The sequence below is a fragment of the Anastrepha ludens genome, chromosome 3 (assembly GCF_028408465.1).
Source record: "Anastrepha ludens isolate Willacy chromosome 3, idAnaLude1.1, whole genome shotgun sequence".
Lineage (NCBI taxonomy): Eukaryota > Metazoa > Arthropoda > Insecta > Diptera > Tephritidae > Anastrepha > Anastrepha ludens.
This window is the reverse complement of record NC_071499.1, coordinates 80,299,273-80,314,761: the sequence shown is the minus strand read 5'-3', so window position 1 is coordinate 80,314,761 and position 15,489 is coordinate 80,299,273.

The following is a 15,489-nucleotide window of genomic DNA, read 5'->3' as shown; positions in this document are numbered from 1 at the left end:
CATGTTACTCGTGATGTAGCTTTCGAATGGTGAAAGAATTTTTAAGCTTTCGCTTGCAGTTCATTCAATGCAATGAGCAAGGTAACTACATATGAGCAAGGTAACACTAATATGAGCAAGGTAACACTAATGAGCAAGGTAACACTAATGAGCAAGGTAACACTAAAGAGCAAGGTAACACTAATATGAGCAAGGTAACACTAATGAGCAAGGTAACTACATATGAGCAAGGTAACGACACATTTTTTCGTGCGTGCAGCCGTCAAAAAGTGTCAAAAATTTAGGAAATATCGTGTCGCTTGTGAAAATCGGTGTACATAAATATAAAAGAGTAGTTTGTGGACAGAGTCAAGAGCCCTGCCATCTATCTTTATTTTTTTTAAAGAACAATTGTGGTATTAGCAACCAGCACAAATACTTTTGAGTGAATATCTTTCATATGCAAACCTGAATAATATTAAAAGTTAAAAGAGGCTGAGTGGTAGCGAATACTTCACTACCATTTACTTAGTCCTATCATGACCATGCTTGAAGTATATCTGCCAGGAGACTCATTATTAAAAGTGCATTCGAATTTAGAGACTGGAACATCTTGAATCTCCTTTTACGCTCCCCTTAATCTCAGGGCAAAAGCGGCCTTTTATGAATTTCAGCTTGTTCAGATAAATCTTTAAACTTTTTTTTGCTCTTTATACTAAGCTCGCTCACTGTTTTTGTTTTTATTATTTTGTTTAACTCTTTTGTTTGCAGTTAGCAACTAAATGTGTATTGCACTAAATTACTAACCAAAAGTGAAGTCAAGTGCGCCTCTATCGGCTTCTATCGCTACAACTAAGCTTTTCAGAACATTTGTATCCATTCGTTTAGAATGATCTAACTAGCAGAGCCCTTGGATGTTTATTCAGTTTTTACAGCTCATCATTTCATCGTTTGCGATACCTCCTACCGCTAAGGTTTATAAATCTTACGCAGAATCTTTTTTTGACGTGATAACGTCTTATAATTCGATTTAGCCGGCTGCACGCACGAAAAAATGTCTCGTTACCTTGCTCATTTGTCGTTACCTTGCTCATTGTCGTTACCTTGCGCATTGTCGTTACCTTGAATGAACTGCAAGCGAAAGCGCGGAACGAACGACAAAGCAAACAAAGCAAACGAACGGCAGTGTTCGACATCTTGCTCTCTCCTACTTAGGTGAGCGTATATATGTATATATATGCGCATATGTATATAAATTCACATATTTGTATTTGCATATGCCTTCTTCCTGTGTGCATGGTATTGAACCATTTCTCTGTTGAGAATAGGACGATGATAGAAAAAGTAGGAAATGAAAGGGAGTGTTTCGAGTGTAAAGTGTTTTGAAAAAGGCAAATCGATGATGGTGCCTCTTGGTGTTGTTGACTTATTAACGTCTGATGCACAATCGAAATTGAAGATATATTTCATGAATTTGATAAATGTTTCGTCATTTTTCACGTTTGTGTAAATGTAACTTGACCTATTCCTTTGCAATTCCATTTACCTCCTCCTCTATATCCATACAAAATATCTATCAAACAAATAAAATTAAAATTTTGTTTTGAAAATTGCAACCCTTACATCAGTATTTTCTTAGGACGTTGTCACGTTAAACTATCGTCAGTAAACCGACTTTACAGACAACCTCTTTTTTTTTTTGAACAATGTAAAGGGCGATTTGCCGGATATTGGTCTGCTTTGCTGCGTGACAAGCAAGCTTCTACAAGGCACACGTACCCACATATTTATTTATGTGAAAAATGCCGAGATGCCAGATACGCTGTTTTATGTCACTAAACTGTAAATTGCGAATGTGTAGCCTTCATCAACACTGAGTGCTTTTTTCAGTTCTAGAAACTTTGTAAATGTGCATAGTAACAGATTAAAGAACCGACTTTATGTCAAAGAAAAGTATTTTGTATAACCTTCTCCCACCCTCAATCCACGCATACAAAAAAAAAACAAACACTCTCAATTACCATCACTTTTTCCCTACTTCCTAAGGCTAGAGAGTTTTAATTGATCCTTTCGCTCACTTTCCTTGCTGCAGCTGCAAAACTAATTCGAAGAAACTCGTGCATTGCCACATTAAGCAAAGTTATGGAAAGTCAATAAAAAAGTTTGTATTTTTTTCCTCCCCACATGGAATATAATTGCACTCACATGTAACAGTGTGAGTACCTACGTATGGGAGCACACTCCTATTGACTACCAAGTAATTATAGCGATTCAACATTTGCAGCTGTGGCCAGTGGGTTTGCTTAGGCGCAATCAGTTGCAATTGATTGTTTTCCTGCCAATTCAAATAACTAATCGTAAAATGAAAGTTGCATAGAAAGCGGAATAGAAGAAAGCAAAAGTGGTCAGGCAACAGTTGGTGTCAGTGAGAGAAATAGTGGAATAGGCGAGCGAGAAACAAAAAGAGGCAGGAAGAATGAAAATTAATTAGGTCGATTGGCTGAGCGATTGCAAACCAACACTGACCACATACGAGTATGACCATACCAGTACATACATATGTGCTCAGCTAAAGTGCAGGGGGAGAAGGATTGATAATTGTGTTGGGATTCAGCGAACGTTTAATCTTAGAATTCTATTTTTCTTTAATGTAACTGTTTATGCGATTTTTCATTTAGAAGACAAAACAGAGAGGAAAATTAGATTCAAAATATAATTGGTTTTTTATTAACTGAAATATGAAAAATGAAAAAAAGGAAATTAATTCAATTACAATTCTAAGCTTATTTGTCTGATGTCAAAATGTATATCTATGCGTAGGTGAGTATTTCTGTCAATTTGACGCTTATATTGACGACTTTTGTGCCTTCCGTAGCCTCCACTGAAATTTTCTGAGAAATATTTTAGTAGAACATTTATTTAGCAATTCTACTATAGAATATTGCCAATAATATTTTTATCACGTAAAACTTTTACAATTTGGCACATAAAGACTAACTGATAGGATATAAAGTTGATCAACGCAAAGGCGCTCCTCCATTACAAAAAATCAATTTTTCTTGTTCAGTTATTACCCCATTTCCAAGGAATATAGAATACAAGCAACGATACAAATATACAAATTTTCGGGTTAGTTTCGGTTTGCTCGAAAAAAAAATTTAGTTCCTAGGTATCCGCTGTAGTATATTAGTAAAAATACAAGAATATGCACAAGAGTTATATTATAATAATACAATTGTGCAATAAGATAAAACTGGATGGTGAATGTCATTAAACTTTTCAAGGTTATGGTTCCCAATGCGACATGGTTCTTCAACAATAATAAAGTTAGAAAGAAAAAATCTGTTTTAGGGGAGACAAATTAGTAGCGGAGCCATTCAGCATCAAATGATCCAAGTATTTTGCACTCGTACATGATCGTTAATCTGGTTTGTTGGTAGGGGTGAGTCTAATGAGAACTAAATTGAAAAAATAGAAAACAAAATCTATAATTTTGAGATTTATTTAATGTGTAATACTAGGGCCCCCGTAGCCGAAGGGGTTGGTGCGTGACTACCATTCGGAATTCACAGAGAGAACGTAGGTTCGAATCTCGGTAAAACACCAAAGTAAACAAAAACATTTTGCTAATAGCGGTCGCCTCTCGGCAGGCAATGGCAAACCTCCGAGTGCATTTCTGCCATGAAAAAACTCCTCATAACAAATATATGCCGTTCGGAGTCGGCTTGAAACTGTAGGTCACTCCATTTGTGGAGCAACATCAAGGCGCACACCATAAATAGGAGGAGGAGATCGGTCAAACACCCAAAAATAATGTAAGCGCCAATTAAGCAGAAGGGCACTCACTCGAAAGTTAGAAAATTTTATAATTTGATGTTTTATGATCATAATGGCCACCGAATTCGGGCAACCTGAATGATAGTCATGCACAAACTGACTTCGAAATGAATACGCAATTACCTAAGATAAAAAAAAATAATTAAAAAAGGAAAGATTGGTTGAATATCGTCGAATATCGGAGACGATGGAACGATGAGCGGTATGAGCTTTACGACGACATAGACATCGCAGCGAATAAAGATCCAGCGGCTACGTTGGCTAGGTCATGTCGTCCGAATGGATACAAACGCTCCAGCTCTGAAATTATTCGATGCGGTACCAGCTGGTGGTAGCAGAGGAAGAGAGAGGCCTCCTTTGCGTTGGAAATATCAGTTGAAGAAGGACTTGGCTTCACTTGCTGTGTCCTACTGGCACCGGTTAGCACGAGAAAGAAACGACGGGCGCGCTTTGTTAAACTCGGCCAAAATCGCGTAAGCGGTTATCGCGCCAATTAAGAAGAAGAAGAATTCCGTGTTCATTTCAAAGTCAGTTTGTGCATGACTATCGTTAATGTGGTGTGAACCCGGGGGCCATTATGACCATGAAATATCAAATTATAAAATTTTCTAACTTCCGAGTGAGTGCGTTTCTGCCGTGAAGGAGGTACCTAAGATAAAAATAGACAAAGGCGCCCACCAAAGATTGGAGTTTCATCAAGCTCAGTCAAAAAGCCTAGCAGAAGACTTACGTGCCAAGTGAACTTTTACATGAAATGTTGTTATTAAATAACGAAACTGATGTCGTAGGCCATTTAATTTAGACTTTGTACATGTCTTCTTATTGTCGCCTTCAAACTATACCCCTTTCCTATAACTATGGCGTTCTATGCCAACCTTTCCATGCTCAAAATAGTGCTGAAAGTCTTCTTGAGGTATTTATAATATACCTATACCAGGATTTTATATTTCAGACGGGTTAACTCTACTTTTTGGCCAAGTATTAGAAATGACCTTCTAAACGACCCATCTACTTATTACACTTAACAGTTTTCAGGATTAACAAAAACGAAAACAATAACTCTAATACGAAACAAGGCTATGATTGCTGTATGTTACTGTAATCAAAAGAGAAGTGGCTTCACTTTAAGCAGCTGTTAGTTTCCCTCACGCCTACTTCTTTAGATTGTACTCGTATAGCAGCGCTAGTCGCGCTATTTAATAGCAACAACTCGTACATCCGTATAAACCTGGCACATCATTTTATGGAAGAAAGCATGTAAAAGCTTATTTCAAAGCCACCTTTCCAAAGAAAAGCATGAAAACATCAACTAAGAATTTACGGAGAATTTTTAGAAATATATAAATCTCCTTCTCTCTAAGTCAATTGCCTTAAATTGCTTTTGAACATTTTCGTATAATTAATATAATTGAGTACTTGACTCTTAAAATAATTGCTAGACTTTCATAACAACTGCAATCGTCTTTCGCATTACAGACGAAATAATTGCATTGCCCCTGCTGCATAAAATTTAACTGGCAAAAAGTTTCTGTAAACTTTGGCAATAGCAGCAAAGACACGAAAAAATAAAAAATAAACTGAGTAATGCCGCCAAGTTTGGATGGATTCAAGATGGATGTGGCAGTGATATGTGGTTGCCAGCAACCAAACGCTAATGATATCGGCACACAGACAAATAAATATCCAACCAACTACAAACACACAAACCATACAGTCATGCACGTGCATGTATGCATGTGAAAGAGGAAACACCCCGCCAAAGTTGGTGGGACAATAGAAAAAGCGTAAGCGAGATATGAGTGGCGAGTGGCGATGGAATTTGGCTCGACATTGGCGGCAACATAAAATATGACAAAAGTAGTTTTCCGCTCCATTGCAGCGAAAAATAATAAAGGCAAGATACATATGGATGTATGTATGTATTTATACAGACATGAATATTTCCACGAATATGTGGAGGCGCGGGTGCTTTAGAACCATATGCAGATTAGATATATCAATCCCGGTATCCTGAGATTTTGGTTATTTTTAAGTTCCGAAAATCCTCATCACGAAAGCCACGAAAGCGTCGGGAGCACAAACACAGCTGAGGTAGAGGCTCTTCTGCGTTCTCCGGCTGGGTCCAATGGTGCTGCTTCGGATAGCAAGAATAGGCCAAGGATCAAGCTCGATAAAGAGAAGCTGTAGGCTCGATACAAGGCCGCGGCCAAAGTTTGTGACCGATTTAGTCAATAAAGCAAGTCCAACCAGACGAAACAAGAGGAGGAACGGCCTGCTTGGGCCAGAGAGGAGATAAAAAATGACCGGGCCTTCTACGCAGCAAAACCAATGTTCGCAGCCTCCAATCCGAAGTATGCGAACAAAATACAAGAGGAACTAGCCATCAAAAGGCAGCGTTCTACGGATAACGAGGCCATCGAAAAAGCAGAAGCACAGGCACGAGATGGCTTAACACAAAAATGGGGACAACGAAAGACCTTCGACGTCGAAAGCAGTGTCAGCAGCCAGTGAAATCGCCAAGAAACATCTCAGAGTGGCACTCACTGACCGTAGTAACCAGCTGGGGGCGAATGTCGCAGAAACGGTGGAAGGTAGTGGAAATGAAGCTACTAGAAACCCTATTTACGAAAATGGACGCAGAGCCGAACGCACACATGCCGGCATTTGACGGAGCAGGGTGGTTCAGCGGCGTCAAAATTATAAAATGTAAGCATGATCCCACGCTCACATGGCTACAGGAAGCAGCTGTATTCCGCGAGGGGTAAAACCGGAAGATGCACTGCAAAACACGGACATGCCGACGGACGATTGGAAAGTGTTGAGCGTCGCAAAACCAGCAACTGCTGAGGGAGGACAAGACTACATAATCCAGATCAACAAGCCGGCAGAGGACCTGCTTTACTCACGATTCAGGAGGATGGCTTGGGGAGTTGGTAGCGTGCACCTTCGCCTCAAAAAGCGCAACCCGGCAGATGACAACCACAACACACTCGCTGCGGGGGAGGTGGAAAAGGATCTCGGTATAGAAGAGATCCCGAAGGCCCTCCTCAAGATACAGGAAGTGGAGAAGGGTGAACTGGAGAAAGTATCCAACCCCGAGAAGGTACTGAGGGCAGATGCTGAAGGACCTTCAGATAAACCTTCACAAAAGTAAGAACGCCTCAGCCGAGCTCATGCTCAACATAGAGATAGTCGGCTACGATGTGGCTCTAGTCCATAGTCCCCGGTCTAAAGTCATATAACTACAACATCTACATCCCGAATGGAAGAAATAAAGTAAGAACAGCGATAATGGTTAAAAGAAGTATATGTTCTTATATTGATCATTATCTCTCTTCAGACGATCTGACAGTGGTGACGCTGGAGAGCTGCAAGGATAAGACGTTACTCTTTGGGCCTTGCTATATGCCACATGATGCAGAAGCACCACAGACAGAACTTCGGAAGCTGGTAGCCTTCAAAAGATCCTGTCCCCCAACACGTAATAGACGCACGGTGAAGCGTCCTTGGTGGAACAAGGAATTAGGAGCACAAAGGCGGTACATTAATTCTATAAGTTAGCCAAGGCTGCTGACAATGAGTTCTGTTGGAAGGAGTATAAGAATCTACTAAATGTATACAAGAAAGAAATACGTAGAGCCAAGAGAAAATCTTGGAAAGACTTCTGTAGCTACATGGAAAACACTAATGAAGTGGCTAGACTTAGGAAACTGCTATCCAAGAATCCGTCTATGCCAAGAACAATACGAAAATAATTAAAACTTTCACTTTTCAGCCAATATGGATATGCTTAAAAACTTTAGTTTTAGTTTATTATAAAATATTTATTACAAACTAAAAAATTACCGGATAAATGTGTCTCTGTTTTTTTTTTTAATGAAATAATTTTCACTTTAAATAAAAAATGGCTTTTAAGCGCTTATTATATGGGCGAAGTCTTCTAAAAAAATATTGATGCATTTTTTTTGAGTTAAGTTGTTTCGATATAATTAATACCTAAATCCGGAGATCGCAGTATTTTAGTACCGAAATCCCGAAAATCCAGTTTTTTAAAAACCGAAAGAATTGGCATCCGTATTAAAGAGAAGCAGTCACACATACATACACGCCTAAGATGAAACCATCCAATGCTAAGACAAAGGCTTACAAATGAAATACAAACTTAGTTAGAGCAACAATAACAGCCATGTACGAAAAATTATCATACCACAAAACTCTCTCATTACTTTCTTGCCGCCACAAGGGAACGTGTTACAAAAAGCTTAAAATTGAAACATTCCGCTCTTTTATGCAAAGGACCCATTCAACAAGCGAATAAAACTAATGATATATGTAAGGGGAGCAAACAATGAGCGTGCCACGAGCGGGTGTACGGTGGCTGCCGATGGCGGAAACGATGAAAGTCAAAGTTCAAGTAAAGCATTTCCGTTCGCAACAGACAAAAGTCAAGTTCAAATCTTTAACAGAAAGAGGCGCCAGCCAGCTGATCCGAAAGCACTGAAGGATACCATAAAAAGGGATAAACAAAAAATTAAACTGGCGAAAGGAAGAAGCAGACTGCAGTACAATGAATGCATATTTTTGGGCGGGAAAATACAGTTTTTGAGCGTAGGATAACTCCGAAAAAGCTGAGTTGCTTGTCTAACGTCGCTCGACTAGCCCCAGACTCTCAGACATTCAGAGCGCTTACATATACCAACACATTATAAATGACAACAAATTTGGCTTAGCAAAAAGCAAACGGATGAAACAATAAAAATTATAGCTATTATGGTCAAAATTGTACTGTAAAATAAATAAAATGCATATGCAACGCTTACTTGCAACTCACTTCGACGCGCACTGCAACTGCCACCATGCGCGTACATGTTTTTGTGACTGTGTTAAGCTTATCCAATGTCGTTACAAACATACAACAATAGCAATAAAAAACAGCAGAAAATAAATTACAGAAGTACATTGTGAATATTCACTTGCAGTAGCGCCATTTTCACTGTTATTCGAATTGTAACAGAAAAATGGTATGGGCGATTAGGTTGGTGCAAACCGGTTGCCCAAATGTGGAATTCCAGTGGGTGCTTGATTGCTCGACTTCCCCATGGCAACCTGGTGACATAAACGAGCATGAAATGGTTTCGGTTACGAATGAATTTATAAGTTAAGTTGCCATTCGCTATGTGGCTTAAGTAAGGTTAAGTTAAGGAGTTTACTATTATCCAGAGCTTCGAGGGGCCTGCTTAAGGTACGACTAGAGTCTAGTCAGCGACGTTGTCTTCTGTCAAGACCGGGACCGTGGCAAGGAAGTGCTCAACACTCTCCACCTTCCCTCTCGCGTCTGAGACAAAAGTCATTGGAGGGAAATCCCATATGCTTTCCATGTGTTCCCATTAAGGAAGGGCCGCTGCTGATGTGTACAGAGACAAATAAAAGACCGATCTATGTTTATGGGAGACTTAACTCTGTGTTCATACCTCTGGGCTAGATTTCTCTAGTTACCAACTAGTGGAATCTGTAGTCGAATTACTTGCGGATAAAGGTGTGCGGTAATTTCCAGACTCCACCAGGAAGGTTTCCATTTGTCTTTAGGACTCGATGTTGCAAACAGAAGAGAAGCAGACTTTGTCTTTTAAGAGTTCGCTTCATCAGTTTTTAACAGTGAGCTGAACTTATTGAGAGAAGCGTGTTTGTGGAAAGAGGTTGACAGTGACGCTTTGTATTTTGTCCAGTCGGTCCTCCTCTTATTTCTGTGATATGGGACGGGGGGAGCTCCAAAGCTTTATACCTTTGCTTACAAAATAGTGTCTTGTAGTATAAACGACTCTGGTGTGGGCATATCGAAAGCTACCATCCGCAGGCTATTAGGTATACGATAATCAGCTGAGACTTGAGATTCAGGTGATCGAAGCAACCTTAATTATTTTTTAAAATTATTAATAATTCACTTTGGTTTTATCGATGAATGCAGACTTGAAGCAGTAACAGAAATTACTAAACTTGTCCGTAAAAAAAGGTGGGATATACACAAATAACCACAACTAAATTTTGCGTTAAAAATGGACCTATGAACTTAGAAATGTTGGAAACTGTTTCAGCAATGATATTCTAAAGAAAACAGCCGTTTACGAGAATGAACACCTCAGAAGAGATCGTAAGTCCATCGATGATGACGAACGTAGTAGCGAGCTGTTGACACCGAAAACTAATGAAACATCAATAAAGTGGAAGAAAAGTGTATCCATCAATAACCACAAATTGACCATCAGAAAGGTGGCAAAGGACTTGAATATTGGGTCTTGAAGAATTAAAGATTTGAGTTACAATATCGCTGTTATATAATGTGGGCAAAAAGTAATGTGAATTTGGTTGTAAAATGAAAAATCTTTATTTATTCTTGTAAATAAATTTAATCCCCTTCAAAATAATCCCCTCTCGATGAAATACACTTATGCTAACGATTTTTCCAATCCCGAAACATGCCAAATAGTCCATTTCCGGTATAGCCATCAGCACCTTCTTCGATTCAGCTTTTATCTCCTCAATCGACTCGAAACGCATTCCCCGGAGTGGTGTCTTGAGTTTTGGGAATAGCCAGAAGCCACATGGAGCTAAATCAGGCGAATATGGTGGTTGCGGAACGATATGCGTGGAATTTTTGGCGAAATGGTCACGAAGAACGAGTGCAGTGTGAGACGGTGCATTATCGTGATGCAAAAACCAAGAGTTGTTGGCCCATAATTCTGGTATTTTTAGACGAATTGCTTCACGTAAACGACGCATAACGCTCAAAAAATATTCCTTATTAACAGTTTGGCCAGGTGGAAGGAATTTATTGTGCACCACACCACGTAAATCGAAAAAAACTGTCATCACGACTTTTATTTTTGAACGACTTTCACGTGCTCTTTTCGACCTGGCCTCACCTTTAGCACGATATTCGCTAGATTGGTCGGTTGTTTCAGGGTCGTAAGCATAAATTCAAGTCTCATCTCCCGTAATGATGCATTTGAGCTTGTCCTGATAGTCTGAGAGCATTATTTCACACACATCAACGCGACGACTTTTTTCCAAGAAATTGAGAGTTTTCGGGACCAAACGAGATTTGACTTTTCGTAGGCCTAAATGGTCTTTCAAAATGGTTTTCACAGATCCTTCTGATATTCGGATCATATCAGTAAGGTCTTTAACAGTCAACCGACGATTTTTGAGCACTAACTCCTTCACTTTTTTTGACGTGTTGGTCATCTGTTGACGTCGATGGTCGTCCGGAACGCTCCAAGTCATCAACACGTTCTCGTCCCTCTTTGAAGTCTTTGTACCACTTATAAACATTTTGCGACATAGTCGAATCACCAAATGCCTTCTGCACCATTCTGAACGTTTCCGCAGCCGAAATTTCATTCCGCAAACAAAATTTGATGGCACTTCTCTGCTCAATCAAATCAGACATTGTAAAAATCGAAAAATGCACTCTTGGTCGTTCGGCAAACACAAACGTAAATATATTACTGATAATGACATTCACATGAAAGTTGGCCCAGATGTTATTAACAGTGCTGCCAACTCATGAATTCATTTCAACCACTTCTTAATCGTTTTTCTTTTATTTTAAAAAAATTACATCAGGAACTGTAATCACAGAAATGCTCTCAAACTTTTCGCTTAATCTGTATTTTTTTTTTCATTCTTTATCACAGTGGAAATGCTCATCCATCAGAGCATGTGCCAGCAATCGAAATGAAGAAGCAATGTCTGGAGAATGGCAGGTGAGGTAAGACTCAGCCTTCGCTTTTTTTATGTATGTATTCACCCATTTTGTGATATGAGGCAGAGCTTTGTTGTATTTCCTCTATTTAAGGACATTGGTAAGTCTCAGCTGCAATTTTCTTCAAATGGAAGCAAAAAATCTAAATTTTACGCAAGTGGCGAAAACAAGCTCTAAACAGGAGAGGGATCGTTCTTCTTTACTTATCCAAATGTATTCCGGAGAAAGGAATTCAAGGCCGATGTACACTTGTAAATTTTCAGCAATTTTACTTAATACGCAATATTAATAAACCATTTACGCAGTAGTAAGGGCTCTTAATGCAGATATTTTTGATGGATCACTTGCTTTGTATCTTTCAGTCCTGTTAATTGCGGAATATTGTTCTAATAAGCACTTTTCTCATTAAAGCAGAACAATTTCTACTACCGCTGGTAAACAAATAATTACTTAGATATGCAGATAAGGAGTTTTGGCAACTTCAGGTAATAGTAAAAAAATCTTTATATTAAAAAATAAATAAAAGATAAGAAAGAGAATTGTAAAGAATTGTTTTAAAAATTAAACTGCTTTTAGGTTCTTCAGTTATGAGTAAATTCTACTTAACATTTTGGAACAACCCCTTTCTAAATGTTTCAGTTTGTGTGAAAAATTAGAGTCTAGTATTACTACTTTACTACTAAAACTACTCAAAATAATGAAAATATTTTTTAAAGAAATTTTACTTAAACACGTCTGGGTGTGTAAAATTTGGTAAATAACAAGTAGCAAATCAGAGATTTGTAGTCGATATAAATACTAAAAAAAATTTATTAGGAATAATAAAAAACTGGAAAAAATGATGGGGTTGTCTTTTTATTACATTTCAATTATTCCTGACGTTTTTATTTATTTATTTGTATCTAATTTACACAACAGACGCTTGAGACTCAAGCACTATGTACATAATAAGTAATTATAACAAAAAACATATTTTTTTGTATAGGGTTTTTCAGTAAGAGCGCTTCAACTTTTGAACTTTTTTGAATAAAACACAAACGGTTTGACTATTTTAACTAATTTTTTTTTTATTATCGAGTTTGAACATATACATTTAAGTATGAAATTCGATTTCTTTTGCATGACCACTGCGTGCACGTTTTACGAAGTCCAATCGTTGAACCAAATTTTCGACCACTCTTTTGCATAAATCGGCCGAAATTCCAGCAATTTCGCGTTCAATGTTGGCTCTGAGCTCACAAATCGTCGCCGGCTTGTTACTGTAGACCAATGACTTCACATAACCCCAAAACGGGACGGCTTGTTAAATGGACCGTAAAATGGCCGTAATGCTCTTAACCCTAGAAAACTAAACCGTTTTTTTTAATGCTTAGAACTAAAGCTCGCCTATCAGGCTACTTTTAAAAAAAACAAAATTCTTCTCTAATTTTTGTAAAGTTTTTGTATTGAAAAACATTTTATTTTTTGAGAGTTGGAGTATTTAACTGTAATATAAAAAAATATTTCATCAAATTGTTTTTATAAGCCAATTATGTATATTACTTACTAAATTAACACTTACATTTTTTTTTTTTGCAAGGATATCATTTAGAAAAAATTTTACAATATAATTTTTTTTCTTTAAAACAAAAACATAAAATTCATATTTTTCTTATAGCTATTTGTACTAAGTTTCATAAAAATAAAGAATTTCAAATATATTATTAACATTTTGTTTTGTACATAAAAATTAATTCACACCTTTTTTCTTATATCACATGTATAGCAATTTGGGGATCTATGTTCCAGGCAGTATGTTCTATTGCATTTTGCACAATAATAAACACTCATACGTTTCTTGCTTGATGGACAGTAATTGCACATTGATCTTTTCCCTTTATTTATTTGTGGTTCAGAGTTTTCTTGCTGCTCTTCGGAGCTATGAATGGAGTCGGCTATTGCTTCACGAACTCGTTTTTGCATAGATGGTCTTTCTTGAAGTCTCATTGAGAGCCAGTCACAGCACAAATCCATACTAAGATCCTTCATGAAATCCCTTCTGCTCATTGGCTTGATTTGTTTTTGGTCACAGTTTGAAACATAAAGAATATAACTATTCAATACTGCCATATTTATCATACCGTAAAACAACACAATGGCCAACGCTTGGTTTTGCGGCTGCAGCTGGCATGACAACACATCTGATCAAAAGTGCCAACAGCACCTTTTGTTGCATTATAGAATTCAATAATTACAGGTTTTTTTAATAGTGAGTTAAGTGTGGGTTCGTCGTGCATAGTTGATATTAAAAGAACAGTTTTATGAGGCTTTGCTTTATAGCTAACAAGACTTAACTTATCATGGAAATCGAACATGGATGTTCCAATACGACGGGATGTATTATGCTTGAACTCATCTGGAATTTCTTTTTTGTTAGTTTTGATTGTTCCAATTAAAGTTAACTTATAGGGATCCGCTAATAGCTGTTCTGCTAATGGTATGGAAGTGAACCAATTGCCTACAGTTATGTTTCTATTTGTTCCATGTATAGTTCTAGTGAGAAGCTTACAATAATAAGAACCTAACGGTTCGCCAGCTACTGTATTAAAATTTTTACCCAAATATGGTGAAGCATCAAAAATATATTTAGTTTTGACATCGCAGAGTAGCACAATTTTTATTCCGTATTTAGCTGGTTTGTTTGGTATGTACATTCGGAATGGACATCGACCTCTAAATGCTAGTAGCTGTTCGTCTATTGTCACATATGACCCCGGTTTAAAGTTATCTCTACATTGCTGAATAAAAATCTCCCATATGTTTCTAATGGGAGCAAATTTATCGGTCTTTCTTCTATTTTCTCGGATGTTCCGATCATCAAAATGAAGGAAATTTATAAAAAATCTGAAACGTTCCATACTCATTGTAGCAACATTTTTAGATCCGCAGAGCAAAGGATCAAAAAGCTCTTTAGTTGACAAATGGTTGTTCTTTAGCGCACCACTTAAAAACAAAATTCGAAGGAGAGCGCGAAGTTTTTCTGTTTTAGTTAATGATGTGGTTGTGGTTTGTTTTTTGTAATTACTGGATTTAACTTTAATGTCTTCGTTGGTATAAAGAATAATTTCTTCAATTATATTTGGTGTGAAAAATTTTTCAAAACAATCTAAAGGCTTTGTAACGTCCCTAAATTCTCTCTTTGATCCCGGTAAAATATGAACAATATTCCTCGCTGGAGTTCTACTTGAGCTTCGTTTTGTAGAAGACGGTTCAGTCGACCAAATGAAATTGTTCTTACCTCTTACAATAGCTTCGGAAGGCTTGATTATTAAAGAGTCATTAGGTTAGTCATTACTTTGTGGTACGTCTATAGGTGAAACTGCAACAGGAGTCAATTCTTGCTTGCCTACAATTATATTTTCAACTTCATCTTCAGATTCAATTTGAAAGTTGGGATCAATTAGACTATCGTCTGAATCGAAATCCTTTTCTAAATTGCCCTCTATTTCGCTTCCATTTAGCGACAGCTCCTCCAGCCATTTTTCTATTTGGGAGTCAGAAGTACACATCTCTAAGCGAAAAAGCCATTAACATTATAGCTACTGTCGCAAAAAAAGGGAAATATTTACAAATAATATGTAGTCAGAAAAATACCTTTAATACTAAACCTCGCCTCTCAGGCAACACGAATTAATATATCTCCGTAACAAAAAAACTTTGCGCAATGAACGTTCGCCCACAAACTCACACAAGAGACTACTATAATGGTTTGAAAGCTCGTGCTGCCACTTGCATTCAATCATAATGAAATACGTAAAAATGACGATCTTTGCGCCTCAGAGGTGGGGTTTAGTTTTCTAGGGTTAAAGTAGCAGCAACAGAACGATTATTTTCATAAAAAATTTGCACGATTTGCAATCGTTGCTCAAGTG